Source organism: Hyperoodon ampullatus (assembly GCF_949752795.1).
Source record: "Hyperoodon ampullatus genome assembly, chromosome: 2".
Lineage (NCBI taxonomy): Eukaryota > Metazoa > Chordata > Mammalia > Artiodactyla > Ziphiidae > Hyperoodon > Hyperoodon ampullatus.
In genome coordinates, this window is record NC_136915.1 from 88,099,493 (window position 1) to 88,107,592 (window position 8,100).

Below are 8,100 nucleotides of genomic sequence, written 5' to 3' on the forward strand. Positions count from 1 at the left end.
GTCTGTCGCTAAGGTGGAATGTTTTAATGATTAGCTTATAATTTTTAGAAAGTCAGTGAGCTAATGCAGGTACATAAGATAAATACCAAGTTGTGGTGCTGTTCTAAGCATAAACAAAGGATTATCTGATACAAATTTTGAACTTGTTATAAAAACATATATTCTACAAATTAAAATCTCATCTTGTGTTTTGTAACAATCCCCCCCCCCCACACACTGTCCTTCTGATGCTAAGGGATGATGTTGCCCATAATATTCTATCAATGATATATTTGTATTTTGGAATGGTTTATATAATATGAAAAATATCCAAGAAAAGTTACAGTAGGCATTTGTCAAATACTTTTTAATTTGTCACGTTAACAGAATGTATTACTAAAGATAACACGATGATTATCCCACCCACATCACATCTCAGCATCAGAGTCCTGGGAGCACTACACCAGGGAAACCATTTAGCAACTTGAATTACACTCTCAGCATTTATGGGGACCAGTTCATTGAAAAATGCAATCACCCCGTCCTTAAGGAGAGAATGGGTTGTGATTAGCAAGTTCAACCACCAAATTTTGTCACTTACTAACCTTGATGCTCAAGGTTTATTTCTTATAAATTGATTCTGAGAATCACAAGCTGCTTTTCTCTGTTAACTCCCAATCATTTCCAAGTGAAGTGTAGTTTGAGAGAAATTATGGGGGAAGACTGCATACAATTTAGCTGACTAAAACAGGGGAGATTCAAACTCAACATGACAAAAATCATAATCTCTCTTCCCATTCCCCATTCTTATTACCTTCCTGTGTTCCATAGATTGGGAGAGGGTCCATTCTCTTACAAAAATCAGAAACCTGGGAGCATTCTTTGGCTTGTATTTTCCTCACCTATATTCCCCTTATCAAGCCATATCCAATCCTTCTCCAAGTCTTAGATTTATCAGTTAATAGTTCTCAACTCTATCTACTACTCTCCATTGACACCAGCCTAATTTACCATCATCTGTAACTGATACTGCAAGGACCTCTTAATGAGCATCACTTAACCTATCTGCTACAAACTTATTCTTAAGGAGTAAACCAACCACGGCACTTGCATAAAGGATTTGATGCAGTGGTTCTTAAGCTATTGTGTCCCAGGAGTTCTCCTTCATATTCTTAAATTTATTTAAAGTTCCCCAAACTTTTTGTTCATGTGGGTACATCTATTGATATTTACCATATTAGAAATGAAAACTGAGAGATTAAAAATTACTTACATATTAATTCATTTAAAAATAATAAGAATATTACATTTTTTTTTTGTGAAAAATAACTGTGTTTTCCAAAACCAGCAATGACAAGAACAGCATCATTTTACATTTTTGTGAATCTCTTTAAGGTCTGGATTAGTAGAAGATAGCTGGATTCTTACATCTGCTTCTGTATCCAGTCTGTTGCAAGATGTTTTTTAGTTGAAGCATATGAAGAAACTCCAGCTTCTGAGACATAAGTCGTTTGAGGAGGATCTTAATAGTCTTTTTGGATAGTCTTTTCAGATACTATAGTAAAATTTTTCTTTAAGGAGTTTTACTTTTTTTTTTTTTTTTTTTTTTTTTGCGGTAGGCGGGCCTCTCACTGTTGTGGCCTCTCCCCTTGCGGAGCACAGGCTCCGGACGCGCAGGCTCAGCGCCATGGCTCACGGGCCTAGCCGCTCTGCAGCATGTGGGATCTTCCCAGACCGGGGCACGAACCCGTGTCCCCTGCATCGGCAGGCGGACTCTTAACCACTGCGCCACCAGGGAAGCCCAGGAGTTTTACTTTTTTAAGGGGAAGAAAATAGCTTTTTTACTTTTACTACACCAAGATACTCCTGAAAGGTTAGTTGCATTGTGGAATCTGAAAACATATCACTGAACTTTTTGTACTCTGCTACATTAAAATTCATTGGTCTTTCTAGCATTGTAAATGGATCTTTTACCCATGAGTGACTTTAAGCATCATGCACTCATTTGGAAAATATTAGTTCATTGAGTTATATAGATCTTCGAAATGTTGACACATTTCATTTATACAATATCAAAATATCACATTAGTTACTGTCACTGCTATATGTATCAAAAGTCTTTAGGTATTTGGAAGCTGTCAAGCTCATGGTAGTGTGGATGTACGTTTTCCAAAATTCACTGGAAACCTCTAACTTCATCATTTGTAACAATCAGTATTTTGCTTGAAGTGACAAGCTCACTCAGTTCATTTTCGATAAAATGATTGCCACATAACAAGTCTGAATAACTATAGTTTGTCCATAAGTCTTTCTTTCAAGTAAAAATGGTGTTTTGTGAAAACATAAGCTCGTTTAGCTCACAACTCATATAATTGCACAATGCTTTTCTTTGAGACAACAATCATACTTAGGTATGCACCAGAAGAGTTTTACTTCTCAGTTTATACACATAATATTTTAAAAATTAGTACTCAAAGGTTGATATTTATAGAACTGATCATTTTTATTACTTCATCAGGATATTCTTAGGTGAAACTGGCTTTGCTTCCCTCCCCACGCCCCAGGGGTACATAGGAAAATACAATGACTCTCAGTACAGTTTGGTGCCACAGCCTTGATTCATACTAAGGTACTAGCAGTTTTTCCCAACATTCTTTTGCACAATCCATGGCATTATGGCTTATTCCAGAATAAAGTTAAAAAATAAGCACTCAACTCTTTGAATATATCAGTATCACTTGTGTTTGTGGCCAACTATTTACATAAAATAAATTTTCTTCGATGAGTAGTTGGTGCTGATACCAGACACATACAAACAAAACAACAAACAGTCCCAACACATCTGTGCAATTGTCCACGTATACAGCAAAAAACACAGTTCAGCAGAGGAGACATAAACTCAGTCTTCATGTTTGCAGTTCAGTTGTTAATTGAACAATTACTGTATTGTTAGAAACTAACAGTGCCATGATTTCTTTTACTGCCTTTTCCTCCAACAGGTATACAGAAATGTCAACTCTGCAAGGCTTTGTTAGTGTCTTTCAGCTGTTGTTTGCATTTCTCTGTCCAATGCAAAATATAACTTAACCTGTAAAGTACTTTAGTGACTTTTTCATTTCTGGTCTGCAAAGTGGTGAACCATTTTTACCTTTAAAAATTCATTTTTCCTGTGTATAAAATATTCAGTTCCTTTTCCTTTAAACTCTGAATAATTGGTCTCGAAATGACACCACCATAATACTATTCTAAAAGTTCTGTTGTGTAAGACATCGTAAGGTAAACTTTTAATATCTATAAAGTTGAGGGAAATGTAGCTTTTTTCATATTTTCATTTCTTATTTACAGTTTTTCTTATTTTCTTTGGAGTATAATCCTCTCTTCCATGAATCAGAGGATTCCAATATGTCAGTTTCATCTTTTTCTTTTTCTTTAAACATCTTTAGTGGAGTATAATTGCTTTACAATGGTGTGGTACTTTCTGCTTTATAACAAAGTGAATCAGTTATACATATACATATGTCCCCATATCTCTTCCCTCTTGCATCTCCCCGCCTCCCACCCTCCCTATCCCACCCCTCTAGGTGGTCACAAAGCACTGAGCTGAACTCCCTATGCTATGCGGCTGCTTCCCACTAGCTATCTATTTTACGTTTGGTGGTGTATATATGTCCATGCCACTCTCTCACTTTGTCCCAGCTTACCCTTCCCCCTTGCCATATCCTCAAGTCCATTCTCTAGTATGTCTGTGTCTTTATTCCTGTCTTGTCCCTAGGTTCTTCATGACCATTATTTTTTTTTAGATTCCGTATATATGTGTTAGCATACGATATTTGTTTTTCTCTTTCTGACTTACTTCACTGTGTATGACTGACTCTAGGTACATCCACCTAACTACAAATAATTCAATTTCGTTTCTTTTTATGGCTGAGTAATATTCCATTGTGTATATGTGCCACATCTTCTTTATCCATTCTTCTGTTGATGGACACTTAGGTTGTTTCCATGTCCTGGCTATTGTAAATAGAGCTGCAATGAACATTTTGGTACATGACTCTTTTTGAATTAGGGTTTTCTCATGGCATATGCCCAGTAGTGCGATTGCTGAGTCATATGGTAGTTCTATTTTTAGTTTTTTAAGGAAGCTCCATACTGTTCTCCATAGTGGCTGTATCAATTTACATTCCCACCAACAGTGCAGGAGGGTTCCCTTTTCTCCACACCCTCTCCAGCATTTATTGTTTGTTGATTTTTTGATGATGGCCATTCTGACTGGCGTGAGATGATATCACGTTGTAGTTTTGATTTGCATTTCTCTAATGATTAATGATGTTGAGCAACTTTCAAGTATTTGTTGGCAATCTGTATATCTTTTTTGGAGAAATGTCTATTTATGTCTTCTGCCCATTTTTGGATTGGGTTGTTTGTTCTTTTGATATTGAGCTGCATGAGCTGCTTCTAAATTGTGGAGATTAATCCTTTGTCAGTTGCTTCATTTGCAAATATTTTCTCCCATTCTGAGAGTTGTCTTTTCGTCTTCCTTATGGTTTCCTTTGCTGTGCAAAAGCTTTTAAGTTTCATTAGGTCCCATTTGTTTATTTTTGTTTTTATTTCCATTTCCCTAACAGGTGGGTCAAAAAGGATCTTGCTGTGATTTATGTCATAGAGTGTTCTGCCTATATTTTCCTCTAAGAGTTTGATAGTGTCTGGACTCACATTTAGGTCTTTAATTCATTTTGAGTTTATGTTTGTGTATGGTGTTAGAGACTGTTCTAATTTCATTCTTTAAATGTAGATGTCCAGTTTTCCCAGCACCACTTATTAAAGAGGTTGTCTTTTCTCCACTGTATATTCTTGCTTCCTTTATCAAAGGTAAGGTGACCATATGTGCATGGGTTTATCTCTGGGCTCTCTATCCTGTTCCATTGATCTATATTTCTGTTTTTGTGCCAGTAGCATACTGTCTTGATTACTATACCTTTGCAGTATAGTCTGAAGTCAGGGAGCCTGATTCCTCCAGCTCCGTTTTTCTTTCTCAAGATGTCTTTTGCTATTCGGGGTCTTTTGTGTTTCCATACAAATTGTGAAATTTTTTGTTCTAGTTCTGTGAAAAATGCCAGTGGTAGTTTGATATGGATAGCATTGAATCTCTCAATTGCTTTGGGTAGTATAGTCATTTTAACAATGTTAATTCTTCCAATCCAAGAACATGGTATATCTCTCCATCTATTTGTATCATCTTTAATTTCTTTCAACAGTGTCATAATTTTCTGCATACAGGCCTTTTGTCTCCTTAGGTAGGTTTTTTCCTAGATATTATATTCTTTTTCTTGCACTGGTAAATGGGAGTGTTTTCATAATTTAACTTTCATATTTTACATCATTAGTGTATAGGAATGCCAGAGATTTCTGTGCATTGATTTTGTATCCTGCTACTTTACCAAATTCATTGATTAGCTCTAGTAGTTTTCTGGTAGCATCTTTAGGATTCTCTATGTATAGTATCATGATATCTGCAAACAGTGACATCTTTACTTCTTCTTTTCCGATTTGGATTCCTTTTATTTCTTTTCCTTCTCTGATTGCTGTGGCTAAAACTTCTGAAACTATGTTGAATAATAGTGGTGAGAGAGGACAACCTTGTCTCGTTCCTGATCTTAGTGGAAATGGTTTCAGTTTTTCACCATTGAGGATGATGTTGGCTGTGGGTTTGTCTCTATGGCCTTTATTATGTTGAGGAAAGTTCCCTCTGTGCCTACTTTCTGTAGGGTTTTTATCATAAATGGGTGTTGAATTTTGTCAAACGCTTTCTCTATATCTACTGAGATGATTATATGGTTTTTCTCCTTCAGTTAGTTATTATGGTGTATCACATTGATTGCTTTGCATATATTGAAGAATCCTTGCATTCCTAGGATAAACCCCACTTGATCATGGTGTATGATCGTTTTAATATGCTGTTGGATTCTGTTTGCTAGTATTTTGTTGAGGATTTTTGCATCTATGTTCATCAGTGATGTTGGCCTGTAGTTTTCTTTCTTTGTGACATCTTTGTCTGGTTTTGGTATCAGGATGATGGTGGCCTCGAAGAATGAGTTTGGGGGTGTTCCTCCCTCTGCTATAATTTGGAAGAGTTTGAGAAGGATATGTGTTAGCTCTTCTCTAAATGTTTGATAGAATTCACCAGGGAAGCCATCTGGTTCTGGGCTTTTGTTTGTTGGAAGATTTTTAATCACAGTTTCAATTTCAGTGCTTGTGATTGGTCTGTTCATATTTTCTATTTCTTCCTGGTTCAGTCTCAGAAGGTTGTGCATTTCTAAGAATTTGTCCATTTCTTCCAGGTTGTACATTTTATTGGCATAGAGTTGCTTGAAGTAATCTCTCATGAACCTTTGTATTTCTGCACTGTCAGTTGTTAATTCTCCTTTTTCATTTCTAATTCTATTGATTTGAGTCTACTTCCTTTTTTTCTTGATGAGTCTGGCTAATGGTTTATCAATTTTTTTATCGTCTCAAAGAACCAGCTTTTAGTTTTATTGATCTTTGCTATCGTTTCCTTCATTTCTTTTTCATTTATTTCTGATCTGATCTTTATGATTTCTTTCCTTCTGCTAACTTTGGGGGTTTTTTGTTCTTATTTTTCTAATTGCTTTAGGTGTAATGTTAGGTTGTTTGTTAGAGATGTTTCTTGTTTCCTAAGGTAGGATAGTATTGCTATAAAGTTCCCTCTTAGAACTTCTTTTGCTGCACCCCATAGGTTTTGGGTTGTTATATTTTCATTGTCACTTGTTTCTAGGTATTTTTTGATTTCCTCTTTGATTTCTTCAGTGATCTCTGTGATATTAAGTAGTGTATTGTTTAGCTTCCACATGTTTGTATTTTTTACAGATTTTTTCCTGTAATAGATATCTAGTCTTATAGCATTGTGGTCAGAAAAGTTACTTGATACCATTTCAGTTTTATTAAATTTACCAAGGCTTGATTTGTGACCCAAGATATGATCTATCCTGGAGAATGTTCCATGAGCCCTTGAGAAGAATGTGTATTCTGTTGTTTTTGGATGGAATGTCCTATAAATATCAAGTAAGTCCATCTTGTTTAATGTATCATTTAAAGCTTGTGTTTCCTTACTTATTTTCATTTTGGATGATCTGTCCATTGGAGAAAGTAGGGTGTTAAAGTCCCCTACTATGAGTGTTTTACTGTCGATTTCCCCTTTTATGGCTGTTAGTATTTGCCTTATGTATTGAGGTGCTCCTATGTTGGGTGCCTAAATATTTACAATTGTTATATCTTCTTCTTGGATTGATCCCTTGATCATTATGTAGTGTTCTTCTTTGTCTCTTGTAATAGTCTTTGTTTTAAAGTCTATTTTGTCTTTTATAAGAATTGCTACTGCAGCTTTCTTTTGATTTCCATTTGCATGGAATATCTTGTTCCATCCCCTCCATTTCAGTCTGTATGTGTCCCTAGGTCTGAAGTGGGTCTCTTGTAGACAGCATATATATGCGTCTCGTTTTTGTATCCATTCCGCCAGTCTGTCTTTTGGTTGGAGCATTTAATCCATTTACATTTAAGGTAGTTATCAATATGTATGTTCCTATTACCATTTTCTTAATTGTTTTTGGGTTTGTTATTGTAGGTCTTTTCCTTCTCTTGTGTTTCCTGTCTAGAGAAGTTCCTTTAGTATTTTTTTTAAAGCTGGTTTGGTGGTGTTGAATTCTCTTAGCTTTTGCTTGTCTGTAAATTTTTTAATTTCTCTGTCAAATCTGAATGAGATCCTTGCTGGGTAGAGTAATCTTGGTTGTAGGTTTTCCCCTTCCATCACTTTAAATATGTCCTGCCACCCCCTTCTGGCTTGCAGAGTTTCTGCTGAAAGGTCAGCTGTTAACCTTATGGGGATTCCTTGCGTGTTATTTTTCCCTTGCTGCTTTTTAATATTTTTTCTTTGTATTTAATTTTTAATAGTTTGTTTAATATGTGTCTTGGCGTGTTTCTCCTTGGATTTATCCTGTATGGGACTCTCTGTGCTTCCTGGACTTGGTTAACTATTTCCTTTCCCATTAGGAAATTAGGGAACTTTTCAAATATAATCTCTTCAAATTTTTCTCAGTCCCTTTCTTT